Genomic DNA, 23,220 nt, shown 5'->3' with positions numbered 1-23,220 from the left:
GAATACACCAACCACTCCAATTAGGAACGAACTGCCGTTGAACTTGAATTGTCCAATTTGTCACACCTATTGATTTCGGATCGAGCCCAAAACTTGGGCAACATCATAATATGGTGGGAGGAGTCAGTTGGTGAGTTTTGAGTGAAATCCAATCGCTAGAAGTATGGAATACACCAACCACTCCAATTAGGGACGAACTGCCGTTGAACTTGAATTGTCCAATTGCTCACACCTATTGGTTTCGGATCAAGCCCAAAACTTGGGCAACATCATAATATGGTGGGACGAGTCAGTTGGTGAGTTTTCAGTGAAATCCAATCGCCAAAAGTATGGAATACACCAACCACTCCATTTAGGAACGAACTGCCGTTGAACTTGAATTGTCCAATTTCTCACACCTATTGATTTCGGATCGAGCCCCAAACTTGGGCAACATCAGAATATGGTGGGAGGAGTCATTTGGTGAGTTTTGAGTGAAATCCAATCGCTAGAAGTATGGAATACACGAACCACTCCAATTAGGAACGAACAGCCGTTGAACTTGAATTGTCCAATTTCTCACACCTATTGATTTCGGATCGAGGCCAAAACTTGGGCAACATCGTAATATGGTGGGAGGAGTCATTTGGTGAGTTTTGAGTGAAATCCAATCGATAGAAGTATGGAATACACCAACCACTCCAATTAGGAACGAACTTCCGTTGAAACTGAATTGTCCAATTTCTCACACCTGTTGATTTCGGATCGAGCTCCAGACTTGGGCAACAACATAATATGGTGGGAGGAGTCCTTTGGTGTGTTTTGAGTGAAATCCAATCGCTAGAAGTATGGAATACACCAACCACTCCAATTAGGAACGAACTGCCGTTGAACTTGAATTGTCCAATTTCTCACAGCTATTGATTTCAGATCAAGCCCAAAACTTGGGCAACAACATAATATGGTGGGAGGAGTCATTTGGTGAGTTTTCAGTGAAATCCAATCGCTAGAAGTATGGAATACACCAACCACTCCAATTAGGAACGAACTGCCGTTGAACTTGAATTGTCCAATTTGTCACACCTATTGATTTCGGATCGAGCCTAAAATTTGGGCAACAACATAATATGGTGGGAGGAGTCAGTTGGGGAGTTTTGAGTGAAATCCAATCGCTAGAAGTATGGAATACACCAACCACTCCAATTAGGGACGAACTGCCGTTGAACTTGAATTGTCCAATTGCTCACACCTATTGATTTCGGATCGAACCCAAATCTTGGGCAACATCATAATACGGTGGGAGGAGTCAGTTGGTGAGTTTTGAGAGAATTCCAATCGCTAGAAGTATGGAATACACCAACCACTCCAATTAGGAACGAACTTCCGTTGAAATTGAATTGTCCAATTTCTCACACCTGTTGATTTCGGATCGAGGCCCAGACTTGGGCAACAACATAATATGGTGGGAGGAATCCTTTGGTCAGTTTTGAGTGAAATCCAATCGCTAGAAGTATGGAATACACCAACCACTCCAATTTGGAACGAACTGGCGTTGAGCTTGAATTGTCCAATTTGGAACACCTATTGATTTCGGATCGAGCCCAAAACTTGGGCAACATCATAATATGGTGGGAGGAGTCATTTGGTGAGTTTTGAGTGAAATACAATCGCTAGAAGTATGGAATACACCAACCACTCCAATTAGGAACGAACTGCCGTTGAACTTGAATTGTCCAATTTATCACACCTATTGATTTCGGACCGAGCCCCAAACTTGGGAAACATCATAATATGGTGGGAGGAGTCATTTGGTGAGTTTTGAATGAAATCCAATCGCTATAAGTATGGAATACACCAACCACTCCAATTAGGAACGAACAGCCGTTGAACTTGAATTGTCCAATTTCTCACACCTATTGATTTCGGATCGAGGCCAAAACTTGGGCAACATCGTAATATGGTGGGAGGAGTCATTTGGTGAGTTTTGAGTGAAATCCAATCGATAGAAGTATGGAATACACCAACCACTCCAATTAGGAACGAACTTCCGTTGAAACTGAATTGTCCAATTTCTCACACCTGTTGATTTCGGATCGAGCTCCAGACTTGGGCAACAACATAATATGGTGGGAGGAGTCCTTTGGTGTGTTTTGAGTGAAATCCAATCGCTAGAAGTATGGAATACACCAACCACTCCAATTAGGAACGAACTGCCGTTGAACTTGAATTGTCCAATTTCTCACAGCTATTGATTTCAGATCAAGCCCAAAACTTGGGCAACAACATAATATGGTGGGAGGAGTCATTTGGTGAGTTTTCAGTGAAATCCAATCGCTAGAAGTATGGAATACACCAACCACTCCAATTAGGAACGAACTGCCGTTGAACTTGAATTGTCCAATTTGTCACACCTATTGATTTCGGATCGAGCCTAAAATTTGGGCAACAACATAATATGGTGGGAGGAGTCAGTTGGGGAGTTTTGAATGAAATCCAATCGCTAGAAGTATGGAATATACCAACCACTCCAATTAGGGACGAACTGCCGTTGAACTTGAATTGTCCAATTGCTCACACCTATTGATTTCGGATCGAACCCAAATCTTGGGCAACATCATAATACGGTGGGAGGAGTCAGTTGGTGAGTTTTGAGAGAATTCCAATCGCTAGCAGTATGGAATACACCAACCACTCCAATTAGGAACGAACTTCCGTTGAAATTGAATTGTCCAATTTCTCACACCTGTTGATTTCGGATCGAGGCCCAGACTTGGGCAACAACATAATATGGTGGGAGGAATCCTTTGGTGAGTTTTGCGTGAAATCCAATCGCTAGAAGTATGGAATACACCAACCACTCCAATTAGGAACGAACTGGCGTTGAGCTTGAATTGTCCAATTTGGAACACCTATTGATTTCGGATCGAGCCCAAAACTTGGGCAACATCATAATATGGTGGGAGGAGTCATTTGGTGAGTTTTGAGTGAAATACAATCGCTAGAAGTATGGAATACACCAACCACTCCAATTAGGAACGAACTGCCGTTGAACTTGAATTGTCCAATTTGTCACACCTATTGATTTCGGACCGAGCCCCAAACTTGGGAAACATCATAATATGGTGGGAGGAGTCATTTGGTGAGTTTTGAGTGAAATCCAATCGCTATAAGTATGGAATACACCAACCACTCCAATTAGGAACGAACTGCCGTTGAACTTGAATTGTCCAATTTCTCACACCTATTGATTTCGGACCGAGCCCCAAACTTGGGCAACATCGTAATATGGTGGGAGGAGTCATTTGGTGAGTTTTGAGTGAAATCCAATCGCTAGAAGTATGGAATACACCAACCACTCCAATTAGGAACGAACTGTCGTTGAACTTGAATTGTCCAATTTCTCACACCTATTGATTTCGGATCGAGCCCCAAACTTGGGCAACACCATAATATGGTGGGAGGAGTCATTTGGTGAGTTTTGAGTGAAATCCAATCGCTAGAAGTATAGAATACACCAACCACTCCAATTAGGAACGAACTGCCGTTGAACTTGAATTGCCCAATTTGGAACACCTATTGATTTCGGATCGAGCCCAAAACTTGGGCAACATCATAATATGGTGGGAGGAGTCATTTGGTGAGTTTTGAGTGAAATCCAACCGCCAGAAGTATGGAAAGCACCAACCACTCCAACTAGGAACGAACTGCCGTTGAACTTGAATTATCCAATTTCTTACACCTATTGATTTCGGATCGAGCCCAAAACTTGGGCAACATCATAATATGGTGGGAGGAGTCATTTGGTGAGTTTTGAGTGAAATCAAATCGCTAGAAGTATGGAATACACCAACCACTCCAATTAGGAACGAACTGCCGTTGAACTTGAATTGTCCAATTTCTCACACCTATTGATTTCGTATCGAGCCCAAAACTTGGGCAACATCATAATATGGTGGGAGGAGTCACTTGGTGAGTTTTAGGTGAAATCCAATCGCTAGAAGTAGGGAATACACCAACCACTCCAATTAGGAACGAACTGCCGTTGAACTTGAAGTGTCCAATTTCTCAAACCTATTGATTTCGGATCGAGCCCAAAATTTGGGCAACATCACAATATGGTGGGAGGAGTCGTTATGTGAGTTTTGAGTGAAATCCAATCGCTAGAAGTATGGAATACACCAACCACTCCAATTAGGAACGAACTGCCGTTGAACTTGAATTGCCCAATTTCTTTCACCTATTGATTTCGGATCGAGCACAAAACTTGGGCAACATCAAAATATGGTGGGAGGAGTCATTTGGTGACTCTTGAGTGAAATCCAATCGCTAGAAGTATGGAATGCACCAACCACTCCAATTAGGAACGAACTGCCGTTGAACTTGAATTGTCCAATTTCACACACCTGTTGATTTCGGATCGAGCCCTAAACTTGGGCAACATCATAATATGGTGGGAGGAGTCATTTGGTGAGTTTGGAGGTAAATCCAATCGCTAGAAGTATGGAATACACCAACCACTCCAATTAGGAACGAACTGCCGTTGAACTTGAATTGTCCAATTTCTTTCACCTATTGATTTCGGATCGAGCCCTAAACTTGGGCAACATCATAATATGGTGGGAGGAGTCATTTGGTGAGTTTTGAGTGAAATCCAATCGCTAGAAGTATGGAATACACCAACCACTCCAATTAGGAACGAACTGCCGTTGAACTTGAATTGCCCAATTTCTTTCACCTATTGATTTCGGATCGAGCCCAAACTTGGGTAACATCATAATATGCTGGGAGGAGTCATTTGGTGAGTTTTGAGTGAAATCCAATCGCTAGAAGTATGGAATACACCAACCACTCCAATTAGGAACGAACTGCCGTTGAAGTTGAATTGTCCAATTTCTCACACCTATTGATTTCGGATCGAGCCCAAAACTTGGGCAACTTCATAATATTTTGGGAGGAGTCATTTGGTGAGTTTTGAGTGAAATCCAATCGCTAGAGGTTTGGAATACACCAAGCGCTCCAATTAGGAACGAACTGCCGTTGATCTCGAATTGTCCAATTTCTCACACGTATTGATTTCGGATCGAGCCCAAAACTTGGGCAACTTCATAATATGGTGGGACTAGTCATTTGGTGCGTTTTGAGTGAAATCCAATCGCTAGCAGCATGGAATACACCAACCACTCAAATTCGGAACGAACTGCCGTTGAACTTGAATTGTCCAATTTCTTTCACCTGTTGATTTCGGATCGAGCCCAAAACTTGGACAACATCATAGTATGGTGGGAGGAGTCATTTGGTGAGTTTTGAGTGAAATCCAATCGCTAGAAGTATGGAATATACCAACCACTCCAATTAGGAACGAACTGCCGTTGAACTTGAATTGTCCAATTTCCCACACCTATTGATGTCGGATCGAGCCCAAAACTTGGGCAACTTCATAATATGGTGGGAGGAGTCATTTGGTGAGTTTTGAGTGAAATTCAATCGCTAGAAGTATGGAATACACCAACCACTCCAATTAGGAACGAACTGAAGCTGAACTTGAATTGTCCAATTTCTCACACCTATTGATTTCGGATCGAGCCCAAAACTTGGGCAACATGATAATATGGTGAGAGGGGTCATTTGGTTAGTTTTGGGTGAAATCCAATCGCTAGAAGTGTGGAATACACCAACCACTCCAATTAGGAACGAACTGCCGTTGAACTTGAATTGTGCAATTTCTTTCACCTATTGATTTCGGATCGAGCCCCAAACTTGGGCAACATCATAATATGGTGGGAGGAGTGTTGCGTCGATTCAGCTGCACCAAAATGGATTCAGCTGCATCTTCAACTTGTGATACTCGCAAGTGCACGAGCCGTTCGGTAGTATAACATATGTAATTGCGAGGTCGATTCCACAGGGATTGGTGATTGAATAATCCAATTCAGTTTTCCTATACAAAACAGAATAACAATAAAGAAAATAAATAAAACAAGAAAGAAAGAAAAGAAAATAACTCAAGTAGATAAGTTCCCAAGTTCAATTAGATTAACGGATTGATTCTAGCTAAAGTATGATTAAGCCATGATGTTTGGTCATAACCTTGTGTTCCTAATTCCCTAATTTGATCATTTGTTGTCTAACCTAAAATTAAGCATTAGGAACCCATTAAGCATAGAAGAACAATTTAAACAACCAAGCATGTATCTAATCCCTGTTGTCTACTCTTAATTCAAACCAAGATAGCTAACATGCAAGCCTAAATGGTGATCAATCATTCAAACTAGCATATTAACTTATAAGCATAATGAATAAGAACAAAAACCATAATTGAAACTTGGAAACTAATTAAACTTGAATACTTAAGAAAGAATGTACATTACAAATAAAATTAAAGTAGAACTTGAAAACTTGAAGGAAAATTTAGTAAAATCATTTTGTTACAACAATTCACAACTTGAAAGGAAACTAAAAGAATTTGAGGGAGAGAAGGGAAGGGAGCTCTAGAGAAGTGTTTGAGAGCTCCCCCCCCTTGGGGTGTGATTTATGAAGCTTGAAGACTTCTCTATTTATAGAGCTAAGAGGGAAGAACATCATGATGAAATTCAACACCACCATTCCTTCTTTAATACAACCCATAACTCCCACCTCATCTTGTCTATGTTAGTGTGGTTGGAATCAATCTCATCACATACTTCTTTTGCTGCACCTCAAGCTTTCTTCACATGGGATAAAAGGTGATCAATTGTGGCTGCCTTTTGCTGCCAACCCATGTGGTCTTCTTTTGGTTGTTGAACAAAAACGAGTCTTCTGAACCAGACTTGGTGTAGGAAATCTAGAGGTTTCAAAACTTATCCAATGGGGCTCAAATTTGGATATGTTATAGTAGACACCCATTGGAACAACTTCTACGAAGAAAGTATTCCCATCGGAGCAGTAGAAGTATGCGTTTTGGGCCTTGCAATTTGGCTGCCGACAGAGACTGGAATTGACTTCATTTCATTTATGCTTTACATGCATGCACATGCTTTCTCTTTAATAGCTCCATCATGTACCAACTTGATCCTTTAGACTTTCATAGCTGGAATGCCTCCCCACTTCACTCATTATGTTGGATCCAAAGTCAGTTGCAGCATGGGTGAGGCACATGGCTTAAAGGAGGAGACAAGGCTCAAAGCTGGCAGCTGCAAATCCTCCTGAGCATGGTTCAGTGTTGGACGGGCTAAGGACTCCACATATGTTCAATTGGACTGAATTTTGGATATGTTATACTCGACACCCAATTGAACAACTTCTATGAAGAACGTCTCCTCATCCGAGTTGTGCAGATTGCTGAAATGAGACCTGCAAGGTGACTTACGAAACTGGGCTGACAAGAAGTGTGGCCCAACTTTGGTTTTGTCTTTAAGCTCTTGCTCTTATCCCAATAAGCCCTTAACATGCATGGATTGCATCAAATGTGATCTCTTGCTATATTAACCTACAAAACACACAAACAGAGGTAAGTGACTCAAAATAAAGAGAAACTAAGCAAAATCACTAAGTAAAGAAGGCAAGCAAGTGTATGAAATTATGGACTTATCAAAACAGAAAATGGATTAAAAGCACAAGTTTAACTCAATAACATAACAAAATCATAAGCTAGAAGGGTACAAAATGATATACAATTATGAACCGATCAAGGAGTCATTTGGTGGGTTTTGAGAGAAATCCAATCGCTAGAAGTATGGAATACACCAACCACTCCAATTAGGAACGAACTGCCGTTGAACATGAATTGTCCAATTTCTCACACCTATTGATTTCGGATCGAGCCCCAAACTTGGGCAACTTCATAATATGGTGGGAGGAGTCATTTGGTGAGTTTTGAGTGAAATCCAATCGCTAGAGGTTTGGAATACACCAACCACTCCAATTAGGAACGAACTACCGTTGATCTTGAATTGTCCAATTTCTCACACCTATTGATTTCGGATCGAGCCCAAAACTTGGGCAACATCATAATATGGTGGGAGGAGTCATTTGGTGAGTTTTGAGTAAAATCCAATCGCTAGAAGTATGGAATACACCAACCACTCCAATTAGGAACGATCTGCCGTTGAACTTGAATTGTCCAATTTCTCACACCTATTGATTTCGAATCGAGCCCAAAACTTGGGCAACGTCATAATATGGTGGGAGGAGTCATTTGGTGAGTTTTGAGTGAAATCCAATCGCCTGAAGTATGGAATACACCAACAACTCCAATTAGGAACGAACAGCCGTTGAACTTGAATTGTCCAATTTCTCACACCTATTGATTTCGGATCGAGACCAAAACCTGGGCAACATGATAATATGGTTAGAAGGGTCATTTGGTTAGTTTTGGGTGAAATCCAATCGCTAGAAGTATAGAATACACCAACCACTCCAATTAGGAACGAAATGCCGTTGAACTTCAATTATCCATTGTCTTAAACCTATTGATTTCGGATTGAGCCCAAAACTTGGGCAACATCATAATATGGTGGGAGGAGTCATTTGGTGAGTTTTGAGTGAAATCCAATCGCTAGAAGTATGGAATACACCAACCACTCCAATTAGGAACGAACTGCCGTTGAACTTGAATTGTCCAATTTCTTTCACCTATTGATTTCGGATCGAGCACAAAACTTGGGCAACATCAAAATATGGTGGGAGGAGTCATTCGGTGAGTCTTGAGTGAAATCCAATCGCTAGAAGTATGGAATACACCAACCACTCCAATTAGGAACGAACTGCCGTTGAACTTGAATTGTCCAATTTCTTTCACCTATTGATTTCGGATCGAGCCCAAAACTTGGGCAACATCATAATATGGTGGGAGGAGTCATTTGGTGAGTTTTGAGTGAAATCCAATCGCTAGAACTTTGGAATGCACCAACCACTCCAATTAGGAACGAACTGCCGTTGAACTTGAATTGTCCAATTTCTCAAACCTATTGATTTCGGATCAAACCCAAAACTTGGGCAACATAATAATATGGTGGGAGGAGTCATTTGGTGAGTTTTGAGTGAAATCCAACCGCAAGAAGTATGGAATACACCAACCACTCCAAATAGGAACGAACTGTCGTTGAACTTGAATTGTCCAATTTGTTTCACCTATTGATTTCGGACCGAGCCCAAAACTTGGGCAACAACATAATATGGTGGGAGGAGTCATTTGGTGAGTTTTGAGTGAACTCCAATCGCTAGAAGTGTGGAATACACTAACCACTCCAATTAGGAACGAACTGCCGTTGAACTTGAATTATCTAATTTCTTAATCCTATTGATTTCGGATCGAGCCCAAAATTTGGGCAACATCATAATCTGGTGGGAGGAGTCATTTGGTGAGTTTTGAGTGAAATCCAATCACTATAAGTATGGAATACACTAACCACTCCAATTAGGAATGAACTGCTGTTGAACTTGAATTGTCCAATTTCTCACACCTATTGATTTCGGATCGAGCCCCAAACTTGGGCAACATCATAATATGGTGGGAGGAGTCGTTTGGTGAGTTTTGAGTGAAATCCAATGGCTAGAAGTATGGAATACACCAACCACTCCAATTAGGAACGAACTGCCGTTGAACTGGAATTGTCCAATTTCTCACAACTATTGATTTCGGATCGAGCCCAAAACCTGGGCAACAAGATAATATGGTGGAAGGAGTCATTTGGTGAGTTTTGGGTGAAATCCAATCGCTAGAAGTATGGAATATACCAACCACTCCAATTAGGAACGACCTGCCGTTGAACTTGAATTGTCCAATATCTCTCTCCTATTGATTTCGGATCGAGCCCAAAACTTGGGCAACATCATAATATGGTGGGAGGAGTCATTTGGTGAGTTTTGAGTGAAATCCAATCGCTAGAAGTATGGAATACACCAACCACTCCAATTACGAACGAACTGCCGTTGAACTTGAATTGTCCAATTTCTTTCACCTATTGATTTCGGATCGAGCCCAAAACTTGGGCAACATCATAATATGGTGGGAGGAGTCATTTGGTGAGTTTAGAGTGAAATCCAATCGCTAGAAGTATGGAATACACCAACCACCCCAATTAGGAACGAACTGCCGTTGAACTTGAATTGTCCAATTTCTCACACCTATTGATTTCGGATCGAGCCCAAAACCTGGGCAGCATGATAATATGGTGGGAGGGGTCATTTGGTGAGTTTTGGGTGAAATCCAATCGCTAGAAGTATGGAATACACCAACCACTCCAATTAGGAACGAACTGCCCTTGAACTTGAATTGTCCAATTTCTCACACCTATTGATTTTGGATCGAGCCCCAAACTTGGGCAACATCATAATATGGTGGGAGGAGTCATTTGGTGAGTTTCGAGTGAAATCCAATCGCTAAAAGTATGGAATACACCAACCACTCCAATTAGAAACGAACTGCCGTTGAACTTGAATTGTCCAATTTCTCACACCTATTGATTTCGGATCGAGCCCAAAACTTGGGCAACATCATAATATGGTGGGAGGAGTCATTTCGAGAGTTTTGAGTGATATCCAATCGCTAGAAGTATGGAATACACCAACCACTCCAATTAGGAACGAACTGCCGTTGAACTTGAATTGTCCAATATCTCTCTCCTATTGATTTCGGATCGAGCCCAAAACTTGGGCAACATCATAATGTGGTGGGAGGAGTCATTTGGTGAGTTTAGAGTGAAATCCAATCGCTAGAAGTATGGAATACACCAACCACTCCAACTAGGAACGAACTGCCGTTGAACTTGAATTGTCCAATTTCTCACACCTATTGATTTCGGATCTAGCCCAAAACCTGGGCAGCATGATAATATGGTGGGAGGGGTCATTTGGTGAGTTTTGGGTGAAATCCAATCGCTAGAAGTATGGAATACATCAACCACTCCAATTAGGAATGAACTGCCCTTGAACTTGAATTGTCCAATTTCTCACACCTATTGATTTTGGATCGTGCCCCAAACTTGGGCAACATCATAATATGGTGGGAGGAGTCATTTGGTGAGTTTCGAGTGAAATCCAATCGCTAGAATTGTGGGATACACCAACCACTCCAATTAGGAACGAACTGCCGTTGAACTTGAATTGTCCAATTTCTCACACCTATTGATTTCGGATCGAGCCGAAAACTTGGGCAACATCATAATATGGTGGGAGGAGTCATTTCGAGAGTTTTGAGAGATATCCAATCGCTAGAAGTATGGAATACACCAACCACTCCCATTAGGAACGAACTGCCGTTGAACTTGAATTGTCCAATTTCTCACACCTATTGATTTCGAATCGAGCCCAAAACTTGGGCAACATCATAATATGGTGGGAGGAGTCATTTGGAGAGTTTTGAGTGAAATCCAATCGCTAGAAGTATGGAATACATCGACCACTCCAATTAGGAACGAACTGCCGTTGAACTTGAATTGTCCAATTTCTCACACCTATTGATTTCGGATCGAGCCCAAAATTTGGGCAACATGATAATATGGTGGGAGGGGTCATTTGGTAAGTTTTGGGTGAAATCCAATCGCCAGAAGTATGGAATACACCAACCACTCCAATTAGGAACGAACTGCCGTTGAACTTGAATTGTCCAACTTCTCACACCTATTGAATTCGGATCGAGACCAAAACTTGGGCAACATCATAATATGGTGGGAGGAGTCATTTGGTGAGTTTTGAGTGAAATCTAATCGCTAGAAGTATGGAATACACCAACCACTCCAATTAGGAACAAAATGCCGTTGAACTTGAATTGTCCAATTTCTCACACCTATTGATTTGGGATTGAGCCCAAAACATGGGAAATGTCATAATATGGTGGGAGGAGTCATTTTGTGAGTTTTGAGTGAAATCCAATCGCTGGAAGTATGGGATACACCGACAAGTCCAATTAGGAACGAACTGCCGTTGAACTGGAATTGTCCAGTTTCTCACACCTGTTGATTTCGGATCGAGCCCAAAACCTGGGCAACAAGATAATATGGTGGGAGGGGTCATTTGGTGAGTTTTGGGTGAAATCCAATCGCTAGAAGTATGGAATACACCAACCACTCCTATTGGGAACGAACTGCCGTTGAACTTGAATTGTCCAATTTCTCACACCTATTGATTTCGGATCGAGCCCAAAACTTCGGCAACATCAAAATATGGTGGGAGGAGTCATTTGGTGAGTTTTGAGTGAAATCCAATCGCTAGAAGTATGGAATACACCAACCAGTCCAATTAGGAAGCAACTGCCGTTGAACTTGAATTGTCCAATTTCTCATACCTATTGATTTCGCATCGACCCCCAAACTTGGGCAACATCATAATTTGGTGGGAGGAGTCATTCGGTGAGTTTTGAGTGAAATCTAATCGCTAGAAGTATGGAATTCACCAACCACTCCAATTAGGAACGAACTGCCGTTGAACTTGAATTGTCCAATTTCTCACACCTATTGATTTCGGATCGAGCCCCAAACTTGGGCAACATCATAATATGGTGGGAGGAGTCATTTGGTGAGTTTTGAGCAAAATCCAATCGCTAGAAGTATGGAATACACCGACCACTCCAATTAGGAACGAACTGCCGTTGAACTTGAATTGTCCACTTTCTCACTCCTATTGATTTCGGATCGGGCCCAAAACTTTGGCAACTTCATAATATGGTGGGACGAGTCATTTGGTGAGTTTTGAGTGAAATCCAATCGCTAGAAGTGTGGAATACACCAACCACTCCAATTAGGAACGAACTGCCGTGGAACTTGAATTGTCCAATTTCGCACACCTATTGATTTCGGATCGAGCCCCAAACTTGGGCAACATCATAATATGGTGGGAGGAGTCATTTGGTGAGTTTTGAGTGAAATCTAATCGCTAGAAGTATGGAATACACCAACCACTCCAATTAGGAACGAACTGCCGTTGAACTTGAATTGTCCAATTTCTCACACCTATTGATTTCGGATCGGGCCCAAAACTTGGGCAACATCATAATATGGTGGGAGGGGTCATTTGGTGAGTTTTGGGTGAAATCCAATCGCTAGAAGTATGGAACACACCAACCACTCCAATTAGGAACGAACTGTCGTTGAACTTTAATTGTCCAATTTCTCACACCTACTGATTTCGGATCTAGCCCCAAACTTTGGCAACATCATAATATGGTGGGAGGAGTCATTTGGTGAGTTTTGAGTGAAATCCAATCGCTAGAAGTATGGAATACACCAACCACTCCAATTAGGAACAAAATGCCGTTGAACTTGAATTGTCCAATTTCTCACACCTATTGATTTCGGATCGAGCCCAAAACATGGGAAATATCATAATATGGTGGGAGGAGTCATTTTGTGAGTTTTGAGTGAAATCCAATCGCTAGAAGTATGGGATACACCAACCAGTCCAATTAGGAATGAACTGCCGTTGAACTGGAATTGTCCAATTTCTCACACCTGTTGATTTCGGATCGAGCCCAAAACCTGGGCAACAAGATAATATGGTGGGAGGGGTCATTTGGTGAGTTTTGGGTGAAATCCAATCGCTAGAAGTATGGAATACACCAACTGTGGGAGCAAATATTTTCGTCTCCAATCAGACCACGCCACGTGGAAAAGAAGATTATCCCTTAAATTAATTAATTAAACCATTTATTGGGATAATTAATTAATCAGGATAATATCTTAGTTATATGGTATTATCTCATAATTAATAAAGATAATATCATTAATTGGGATATTATCATAATAAAGGGATATTATCTTATAATTAATGAGATAATATCAATAATTTGGTTATTATCTTATCACAGGGATAATATCCTAATTATTAGATATTATCTTATAATTAACGAGATAATTCAAATATTATCAAGTCCGACTCGATCTCTACGAAACCCTAGCCCCGAGGCTCCTATAAATAGATGGGTTTATTCATCATTCAAGGTACATCTAAAACCCGGGAAAATACCCGAAGCTCTCTCTCCCTCTCCACTCTCCACTCTCCATATTTTCTCCACACGGCTCCGGCCACCACACACGGCTCCGGCCGCCCGGTTTACACCATACAAACTCCGTACCCTTTGCTTAGCTATTGTTTTCCTACAAACACTCGAACTAACTTAGGCATCGGAGGGCCTTTGGCCAACACCCCCCCGGGTGTGGTCTATTTACTCCAGTCTTTTTTACAGGAATCGAGAAGGAGAGAGAAGGAAGATCGAAGGTTGAAGGATCTAGAAGCGAATATTCTCCCGCGAGATTATTTGCATAAACATTTGGTGCTTTCATTGAGAGCACGAGTTATACTCAACGCGTGCTCAAGGAATCCATTCCTCATATTTTCCAATCCACCGAAGCCTTCCAAACAACCATGGTTGGAAGCAAGCGCACGAGGAGCAAGACCGCCGCTATGGCTCAATCCGTGACGGCCCAAAGCTACTCCTCCCACGATCCCGCGATCGACATGGTGGCACCACCACCTTTAGCCGCCATGAACCCGCAACAAACCACCGTGCCACCTACCGGACTCGCAGCTGGGACCACCGCACTAGCCGTCGTCGTACCATCTCAAGGCCCCGTGGCCGGATCTAGCCACCTTCATAGCACTGTCGCCGAGCATGGTGGAACCTCCCATCAAGGTGGGCTCACTACCACCGCCGACTTTGGCCCAATCTTGGAGCAACTTCATCCATTCCCTCCATTGCCTCCGCGCTCGACGCATGCTCCCACTCACATCTCTAATGAAGCCCTAGCCCGTGTGCAATTGGGCTCCACACACTTCTCTCTTCCCGATCCACGAAGTCAAGTAGACCTTAATCTGAGGGTTGACCAGCTAACTCAGAGAATGGACGACCAAAACAATTTGATGAGGCAACTCCTCAACCAAATAAACTTGGCACAAAACCTTGGCCTTAGACAACGGGGTGAAGAGAGAATGATGGACGGACACGCCGATATGCAGTTCGATGGGAACCATGCAGGTCGAGCAGGAGCAAGCAGACAAGGAGATGGACAACAACGCGATCATCTTGTCGACATGTCGCAAGCATCTGCAAGCCACACTCAGAGCCGACGAAGTCTCCCATCCAGACTGAATTTAAGGGCCAACGTGCGCGAAAGGCTGGGCCCACGACTTAACATCCGCGCCCGCCTGGGCCCGCAGGGAAACGTTCTTGAAAGGCTAGGCTCCCAGAGAGGTCAACCCGACGGCCATCGCAATGAGGATCGTGAAGAAAGGCGCTCCTCTGCTTGCTCACAAAGAAATGTTCACGAAATGCTAGGCTCTCAGGGAGGTCAACCAGATAACCCTCACAATGAGGACCGTGAAGAAAGGCGCTCCGCTGCTCGCTCTCGAAGAACCAATTCTCACCACCAAGCTACAGAGAATACCTCGCAAGCGCAGTCTACCAACACACCGCCTAGGCAGCGCAGCCGAGAAGTTCAACCCTTGCAAACCAACGAAGAAGTCAATCAATGTCGTCCAAATCGCCGAGGTCGCCCACGTGACCGACTGGCCATGTGTGTGGAAGACGTTGAGAAGGTTGTAAATAACCGACTTCGAGACTTAAAGATTGGTGGAAATTTTGAAGATACACTACGCATGGAAGTAGACCGAGCAAATTCCTCACCTTTCACTGCCGAAATCGAGCAGGCTACTCCTCCGAAACGATTCTCAGCGCCCTCTTTCACCTGCTTCAAAGGGGATTCCGATCCCGAAAGCCATCTGAAGCATTTCAAGAGCCTTATGATCCTCTACAAAGCCAAAGACGCGCTAATGTGCAAGGTGTTTGCAATAACTTTGCGAGGAGCAGCTCAGGACTGGTTCCATACTCTGCCCTTCGGGTCGATCAACAGTTTCAAGGAGCTTGCTTATGTCTTCACCAAAGAGTACACTTCTTATCGGACGATCAAGAAGAACCCTGACCACCTGTACAACCTGCGCAAGAAGCCCAATGAATCTCTTCGAGATTACATCAAGAGATTCAAAGCAGAAAAGGCTAACATCGTTGGATGCGATGACCGAATCGCGTCCTCTGCATTCAAGAAAGGTCTTCCAGCTGAGCACGACTTATACCGCGAGCTGACTATCACTCCCAGCCAGACTCTGGCAGAGGTCTTCGCGACTGCGGAACGCTACGCGCTCTGGGATGACGATCGAATCGCCGCGAAGAAGTCCACCGAGCGGGAAGATCAGCCGACCAAGCGGGCAAGCCCAAAAAGCGACAGGTTTAGCAGCAGGGAAAAAGACAAGCGTAAGTCGCGCCCACAAGGAGACGTTACGACGAAGGAGAACTTCACCAAGTTCTCCATCCCTATACATCAAATTTTAGCCCAAGTAAAGGACAAACCTTGGGTAAAAAGACCGCCACCCTTGAAAGGAGATCCGGATAAGAGGGATACCAGAAAGTATTGCGCCTTCCATGCGACACACGGGCACAATACGAATAATTGCTTTGCTTGGAAAGCGCACCTAGAAGAACTCGTGAGAGAAGGTCACTGCACGGAGTTCATCGCGAAGCAGGCCATCCAACGAATTGAGGACCGCGATGCCGCCAAGGAGCCACCTCAAAAAGTCATAAGGATTAACACAATCCTGGCTCATTCCGAAGAGTCTGGGCTGACCAGCAAGGAAAAGAAGAGGAAAATCAAACAGGCCACTATCATCTCCCAGATCTCCACTAGTCTCCCACCTGCGGAAGACGATCCAGTGATCGGCTTCCAAAAGAAAGATCTAGTCGGCCTCGATCTGCCACACAACGACGCTCTTGTCATTAGCATTCAAATCGCTCAGGCCATGGTCGATCGAATCCATGCAGACGAGGGCAGTGCAGCCAATATCCTACAATTGGCAGTCATCCAGCAGATGGGCTTAGAGACAAAGATCAACAAATTAGCTAGGTCACTAACCGGCTTCAATGGCGCAACAACGGTTACCGTGGGCACGATAGATCTCGACGTCTACTCCCCACCTGTAATCAGCTCGCAAACATTCATGGTAATTGATGAAGTCTCGCCCTACAATGGGATTCTGGGCAGACCATGGATCAGCAAGATCAACGCCATCACCTCCGCCACACATCAGAAAATCTGCTACCCTATCCCTGGGGGCGGTATCAGTCAGATCAATAGTGATCAAGCAATGGCGAGGAAATGCTCAGCTTAAGGGCTGAAGAGAAGCAAGCAAACACAATTCCTCCCTGTAAATCAGGCAGATATGAGGGGAGTAGAGCAACCAGAGGAGAAGGCAAATCCCGTTCCTGACGGTCGAGCAGACCAGAAAGGAAAGGGAATAGCTACTCCCCAATAGCAATCAAAGAATCAGGACCAAGTCGAGGGAATCCGTCCGGAGGTCTCTCCTGAAGAAGGATGGAAGCCCGAAGAGGACGTCGAGCTAGTACCCCTTGATCCTGACAAGCCAGAGAGAAAAGCGCGGATCGGCTCGCGCCTAAGCCAGGAGGAAAAGGCAGAGCTTGCAGCCTTCCTCCAGAACAACAAAGACGTATTCGCATGGTCGCCATCCGACATGCCAGGCATCGATCCCCAGATCATCTGCCATCGCCTACACGTCATCCCAGCAATCAAGCCTGTAGCGCAGAAGAGATGCAACTTTGTCCCCGAGCGAGTTGCCATCATTGCAGCCGAGATCGACAAGCTCCTAGCTGCTGGTTTCATTGAAGAAGTCTCCTATGCAGAATGGCTGGCGAACGTTGTTCTAGTAGCAAAGAAAGATAAAGGCCTGTGGAGAGTGTGTGTCGACTACACCGACCTCAATAAGGCGTGCCCTAAAGACAACTTTCCATTGCCACGAATTGATCAGCTCGTTGATTCAACTTCCGGCAATCAACTGCTAAGCTTCATGGACGCCTACTCCGGCTACAATCAAATCATGATGCATGAAGACGACAAAGCAAAGACCTCTTTCATCATCGAAAGAGGTACATACTGCTACAAAGTCATGCCCTTCGGGCTGAAGAACGCCGGAGCAACCTACCAAAGGCTGGTAAACAAAATTTTCAAGGAGCAAATCGGTAAAACTATGGAGGTCTACGTAGACGACATGTTAGTCAAAGCTCCCCAGCGAGCAGACCACATCACAAACCTCGCCGAGGCATTCAGCCTACTCCGAAAATACAACATGAAGTTGAACCCGAGCAAATGCACATTCGGAGTCTCGTCTGGCCGATTCCTAGGCTACTTAGTCACCCAAAGAGGAATTGAGGCACATCCGAATCAAATCAAGGCTATACTCAACATGAAGTCACCTGCCACAACAAAGGAGATACAAAGTCTAATGGGTAGAGCAGCGGCTCTCAACCGATTCCTCTCGAGATCTACCGACAAGTGCAGGCCATTCTTCAAAGCCTTGAGGAAAGGACACAAGGACAAGTGGGATGACGAGTGCGAAGTAGCTTTTCAAAACTTGAAAACCTATCTCACTACACCTCCCCTACTCTCAAAACCGATACTAGGCGAAGACTTATACATCTACCTGGCGGTGTCCGACTCAGCCGTCAGCTCAGCTCTCGTCCGAGAAGAGCTGGGGGCACAACATCCGGTATTCTACACTTCAAAAGCTCTCCTCGACGCAGAGACTCGCTATCCGAAAATGGAGAAGCTCATTTTTTCGCTTGTAGTTTCCGTAAGAAAGCTAAGGCCCTACTATCAAGCGCACCGGATAATTGTCATGACAGAATTTCCTTTGAGATCGATCCTCCATAGCCCCGACGCCTCTCAGCGACTCATGAAATGGGCTATCGAACTCAGTCAATACGACCTCCTCTACCGGCCGAAAACCGCTATAAAAGCTCAGGCTTTAGCAGATTTTGTTGTAGAGTTTACTCCGACAGCCGAAAAAGAGAAGCTGGTCACGAAAATCAAGGAAAAAGCAGACGATACCTCCCCCACCGATTCAAACCCACCTAACGACATGTGGCAGTTACATGTAGACGGAGCGTCAAACCACAAAGGAGCGGGGGCAGACGTCGTCATAATCACCCCAGATGGAACTTTGTTGGAACAAGCCATCACACTAGGCTTTCCTGCTTCAAACAACGAGGCAGAGTATGAGGCATTGCTCGCCGGACTGCGCCTAGCAAAAGAACTGTCGATCAAGAGATTGGCCATCTACTCAGACTCCCAGCTGATCACGAATCAAGCCTCAGGCGAGTACATGGCAAAACATCCGAGAATGATCCAATACCTCGACAAAGTCCAAGGACTTTTGAAGGAATTCCCTACTTTCACCATCCAACAAGTTCCACGGGCGGAGAACACCCATGCAGATGCGCTGGCAAGCCTAGGATCAGCGCTGGACACCCAGTTCAAACGCTCCATCCCGGTAGAACACCTTGACTGGCCAAGCATCGAAGAAGTAGAGCCAATCGACTCAATGCAGATCGATGAAGACCCCAGCTGGCAAGACCCCATCACCGACTACTTGGTGAATGGAAATCTTCCGTCGGATAAGTCCGAGGCTAGGAAGGTCCAGCAAAAAGCCGCGAGATACTACATGCAAGGCGCCAAGCTCATTCGCAGATCATACTCCGGCCCTCATCTCACCTGCATAAAATATCCTCGAACACTTGAGGTCCTCTACAAAATTCACGACGGCGAGTGTGGCAACCACTCTGGAGGCAGGTCACTCGCCCAGAAGGCTCTAAATATAGGCTATTTCTGGCCTACCATGCGCCATGACTCAACCGAGTATGTCAAAAGATGTGATCGCTGCCAACGGTACAAACTGGTTCCTAACCTGCCTGCCGAAGTCTACCATCCACAGAACAGTCCGTGGCCTTTCATGCAATGGGCTATCGACTTAGTGGGCCCCATGCCAACGGCACCAGCTAATAAAGAAATGATGATCGTCGCCACTGATTATTTTACTAAATGGATCGAGGCCGAAGCTCTATCCTCTACTAAAGAAGCTGACGTGGAATGATTCATCTGGAGAAACATCATCTGCCGATTTGGCTGCCCACAATCACCAGTTACTGACAATGGCTTACTATTCATCGACAAGCAGATGACTGAACCCAGCACATTTCTGAAGAAGAGAAGCAAACTACTGCAAATTCCAAAATGTGCCACAACAAAAGACAGTTGCCCATAAGCAGCGTCCTTCGGGAGACGCAGGGCGACAACCAGAAGCGTCCTTCGGGAGACGCAGCCCGTAAAAAAGCGTCCTAAGGGAGACGCAGGGCGACAACCAGAAGCGTCCTTCGGGAGACGCAGCCCGTAAAAAAGGGTCCTAAGGGAGACGCAGGGTGCGCCAGGAATTTCCTAAGGGAAGTATCCAGGTTCCTATCCGTTCCCTAAGGGGGGCAGGATAAGTCACACAGTTGCCCATAAAAAGCGTCCTAAGGGAGACGCAGGGCGACGACCAGAAGCGTCCTTCGAGAGATGCAGCCCGCAAAGCAGCGTCCTAATGGAGACGCAGGGTGCGCCAGGAATTTCTTAAAAGGAGGTCTCCATGCTTTCTGCGGGAAATATCCAGGTTCCTATCCGTTTCCTAAGGGGGGCAGGATAGCCAAACAGTTGCCCATAAAAAGCGTCCTAAGGGAGACGCAGGGCGACGACCAGAAGCGTCCTTCGGGAGACGCAGCCCGCAAAGCAGCATCCTAAGGGGGCTGCAGGGTGCGCCAGGAATTTCCTAAGGGAGGTATCCAGGTTCCTATCCGTTTCCTAAGGGGGGGCAGGATAGTCATACAATTGTCCATAAGCAGCGTCCTAAGGGAGACGCAGGGCAACGATCAGAAGCGTCCTTCGGGAGACGCAACCCACAAAAAAGCATCCTAAGGGAGACGCAGGGTGCGCCAGGAATTTCCTAAGGGAGATATCCAGGTTCCTATCCGTTTCCTAAGGGAGGCAGGATAGTCATACCGTTGCCCATAAAAAGCGTCCTAAGGGAGACGCAGGGCAACGACCAGAAGCGTCCTAAGCTTTCTCCGGAAAAGTGCAGAAGACGCCCGGAATCCCTCAAGAGGGACCCTGGCTTTTGCAAAAATCCTAAGGGGAAATGTACAGCCAAGACACTAGCCGGTTACTCAAGCAGTTCACAAGTCAATATGCAAATTGAAGTTGAAAAAATAATAACTGAAATTTCCATAGCAAAGTGACCAACCGGCCGAGTTCAAACAAAAAAGAAGATAGGTCAAACAAGACCAGTTGTTCTAAACAAAAAGCAGACTACAAAAGCTGAAAAGAAATAAAGGAGTCTTCATCTACTCCAAAGCGCCGGTAGGGGAACCTTGATCTGCAGCCTCTTCGGCGTCCACCTGATCAGCCACGCTCTCAACAGCTTCACACGCTCTCAACAGCTGTGAGAGATGTCGGCATTCTTGCACTTGTTGTTAATAATATGTTAACTCGCAATTGTACGGGGCAATTAGTAGTATAGCAAGACAAGTACGAGGTCGTACCCACGAAGACTGAGAAGTTCAAATTAGTTATGTACTTTAGATTACCAAATTCAAGAAGTTAGGAAGTTAAATCTAAAACAGAATTTAAAGCAAGAGTGAGTTTGAAAACAAATGCAGCAAGATTAAAATGAACTTTGAAGTGAGAATGCTTGTGATTATAGAAAGAAATGAACAAACTGAAATTGCAACGGAAAGCAAGTAAACAAAAGTAACAAAGGGTGGTTTTGAAAGTTAAAACACAGGTTTGGAGACTAGGGCATTCGATTCACCATAACAATTCAATTCTGGGTTATAAAGATTCAAGTAACAAGTCTAATTCAGATTCAAAGATTGATTCTAGCTAAAGTATGATTAGGCCATGGTGTTTGGTCCTAACCTTGTGTTCCTAATTCCCTAATTTGATCATTTGTTGTCTAACCTAAAATTAAGCATTAGGAACCCATTAAGCATAGAAGAACATTTTAAACAACCAAGTATGTATCTAATCCCTGTTGTCGAATGTCCATACATACTCTTCCTATTCATAGTTCAATTCGAATTAAAGCATGGTGTATACTCTTAATTCAAACCAAGATAGTTAACAAACAAGTTCTAATGGTGATCAATCATTCAAACAAGCATGTTAACTTATAAGCATAATGAATAAGAACATGAATCATGAATCAAACTTGAAACTCCAAACTTATAAACCCAGAATATTCATGTTAGGTTACATCGAAGCCCTAGTTATGGATTTAGCTACTCATAATGGAAAAGAGACTTGAACAGAAATGAGAAAACATAATGAATGCAATAAGAGTAGAAAAACCCTTTTTCTGAAGTTCTTGTGGTGTCCAAGGCTTCTCCAAGTGCTTCTCCACTTCTAATGCTTCTCCAAGAGCTTCCCCACTTCTAGAAAGATGTATGAAGGATATGGAGGTGATTTGGGATGAGTTTGAGTGAGTGGTGATGGCTAAGGAAGATGAAATTCGTAGGGAAATGGAAGAGAAGTTTGCTGGAGTTGTTTTGGTGATTGTTGGAGTGTTTGGGATTGTGAGAGTGTTTGAGGATGGTTGGAGTGAATTGTGGGGGTTGTGAACCTCAGGATTTGTTGTGTCTTGAATGTGGAATGGATGTGGTATTTATAGGGAGAGGGGAGTGATAAATCTGAATTCAATATGGCTAATGCATACAACACTTGCATTATAAAAGATGAATTGGTTGATGCACTTCACTAATGCATACAACACTTGCATTATAAAATCTGAATTGGTTGATGCACTTCAGCAATAAATCCCACCAGCAGCCCTAGCTCATCTTCATGTCACCATGACCAAGCTTCCAACCAGCTACAATAGCTCATGCCTAGCTCACCATGACCAAGCTTCCAACCAGCTCATCCTGAGGTCAGCATGACCAGCAACTTCAAGGGCTTATAACTTGGGCTAGGCTGAATCAAATGAAGACTTTAAGATGTCCATTGTGAAGTTCAGAATGTGTATAATCCAACCACACAAGTATTGGCCCAATCCAAGTTCGGAGGAGGAAGTTAAGGCCGAAACAAATTGCTAACTCAGTTTGCTCGCTGACAAAATCCATCCTGAGCATGGTTCTGTGTTTGCTAGGTGACGGACTCCAGATTTATCCAATGGGGCTGAATTTTGGATATGTTATAGTACACACCCATTGGAACAACTGTCATGATGAATGTTGCCTCATCCGAGCTATGTAGGTTGCTGAAACAAAGCTTGCAATATGACCTACGGAACTGGACTGGCAGGGGGCTGTAGCCAAAATGAGTTTGTCTTTAAGCTCTTCTTCTCTTCATCCAAATTAGGCCTTAACATGCATGAATTGCATGAATTATGCTCTCTTGC

This window comes from Prunus avium, chromosome 4 (genome assembly GCF_965620075.1).
Source record: "Prunus avium chromosome 4, drPruAviu1.hap1.1, whole genome shotgun sequence".
Classification (NCBI taxonomy): Eukaryota; Viridiplantae; Streptophyta; class Magnoliopsida; order Rosales; family Rosaceae; genus Prunus; species Prunus avium.
Note: the sequence above shows the minus strand (reverse complement) of the source record.